Below are 2,453 nucleotides of genomic sequence, written 5' to 3'. Positions count from 1 at the left end.
TTTATATAAAGTTCAAATGATCATATCTCTATTTTTACTTGGTCTATCAACATAAAACAAAAACTAGAATGGAGTTTCAAGCCTGCACTTTCGACAGAAGTGGACGGCAGCGCTCAACGTGACATGGGGCGTTTCTCAATACCAAGAATGCAAACTACGGACTTGTGTTCTTGGGGAGAACGTTCTTGCTGGTTGTTCTTGGAAGAATAAACTTGCAAGTTCACAAGCACAGAAAACGCTGTTAACAGTTTGAGACGATGCGTTCGTCCTGTTATTGCTCAACACCCCCAGGCTACCTGCAAGGCTCCAAAATACCAGCTAGATATAAAAGCCACAACAATATAACCACTTTGTATTAAAACAATCTCCGGACAAGAAAACCTCATAATGCTACAACTATTGCAATAATATTGAAAAATAAAACTAATTGAGCTTTAATTTTATTGTTTATGGTTTAGCTCAAACACCCTTTACTTATTCAAAAAAGTGGAACGCGATCCCTACTATTATTAGTGTATAAGTTTGTCAGTTTAAATAAAAACAAAATAGGCATATGCACTGGTGTGTCTTATGTGTTCCTATTAGTATTACGTGGAATTACCATTTCTATATTATTGTAGTGCACTGTATACGGTATGCCCAGGGAGATGGAAATTAGAAGGTTGGTGTCTCCCCTTTAGTCTACATAACATGTCATAGCATGTTACCACTTTATGTACAACTGTACATTTATCATACAGACTGAAACTCAATTTCTAATAAATCAGAAAACAAATACACCAAAAATATGAACTAAATACAAAATATAATGTAGGCTATAGCCTATGGCATAATTTAAACAAGTCCCCCGAAAAGAAACGGGTGTATCTCATATAATATACAGTCTATGGTATATCTCTCCTCTGCCTGCTGCGGTTTGTGTATGTATGTGTGTGTGCTTGTTGAGTTTAACTCCAAAAAGACAGTTAACACAGGTTCCCGTTAATCTTATGATGCACATGTGTTGTGATATTTAAAAAAACGATCCGTCAACTGCGAAATAAAAGCCTCTTATTTACGGAACCGGTCTAAAAGACCTCCGGGGTCCTACAGCGGGGTCTCCGAGTGAGACTGTCCGAGCGCCGAGCTAGTGGCCCCGGCAGGCGCAAGCTGGCGGCCGCCTGCCTGGAGCTCCGAAAACTCCGAAAACTTTGGAGCAAATTGTCAATTCGGCAAAGATTTTCGCAAGACTGCCAATATTCGAAATCTAAACCTTTCATTTCTCGCCTAAAATGTTCTCAGAAGTGAATTTAGTGATGAATAAGATGGCGAAAATTGTCCCGTTTTTGTACTGTCTATGTACTGGAAATCCAACCAATGAATCCAACCATCATTGAATGCCGAAATGAATGTTGGGATACAGGTGCTGCGAAGTTCATTCAAGTTACCAACATAGACAGTATGGTTACCAACCGATGTATCCTCGGTAAATGGGCGTGTCAAGAATACATCCGGGAATTTTAACTGTTCTTGGCGAAATGGGAACTTGTGTATTGGGACAGTACTTTGGCAACACGAGATGACGTTTCACAGGGACACAAGAACACAAGTCAATAGAAGAACACATTGGGAAACGCCCTTTGTTTTTATGCTTCGACGTCTTAAACTGGTCATGGACCCGGAAGGGGTAAGGACAAAGTAAGTGCTATTCATTGCCATGTTCATTGCTCCTCTTTGAACATAACAGCTTAGTAGAAGAGGCTGACTGTGAAGACCAATGCAGGTCATTAGCCCACTGAAATACCTTCAGCTTAATTTATTTCTGAAGTGATTATGACTGCAAGATAGGCTAATTAGGAACTCTGCTTAACATTTCACAGAGACTGTTTGTAAAGCATTAACTTCCACTGATTAAATACAGAATCCTTGATGAGTGCTCGCCTGTGTGTTTGACAGAAGACCTTGCTTTAGCTGCATGCATATTCAAACACTGCACTTATGTGTTTTATAGAATGATGAGCACTCAAGTGTGTATTTCTCAGTTACTATGAAAAGATTATTATTATTATTATTATTATTATTATTATATTGAGTGTGTGCATACAGGCAATAGTGAGCGCTTCTTCCAGACCAAAAAAATAGGCTGTCAAGTCAAAAACTGAAATCTTCAATCTGACAAAAAGGAAAGTTTCTTTTACATCATGTTAATTTTTTAGTCTCATATTTTGTCTCTAACCTTTTCTGCTTAACCTATCTGCTTACACTGATTTGATTTTGTCCATTCTGCCATCCCCCTCGTCCTCCATCTTTTCCTTCTATCCTCCTACTGCCCTTCACTTATCCATTCTTTAAAAGTCATCTCAGGTTAGCAGGAATGTCACATCGCTCAAGTGTGCCCTCTGGGCAGCTCCTGTTATTTTAAGGGGTCATGTACATTTATCGAAGCAATAAATAAAGAAGCACCCACAGGCTGG

The sequence above is a fragment of the Perca flavescens genome, chromosome 22 (genome assembly GCF_004354835.1).
Source record: "Perca flavescens isolate YP-PL-M2 chromosome 22, PFLA_1.0, whole genome shotgun sequence".
In the NCBI taxonomy this organism is placed as follows: domain Eukaryota; kingdom Metazoa; phylum Chordata; class Actinopteri; order Perciformes; family Percidae; genus Perca; species Perca flavescens.
The sequence above is the reverse complement of the archived record's forward strand: the minus strand, read 5'-3'. Positions refer to the sequence as shown.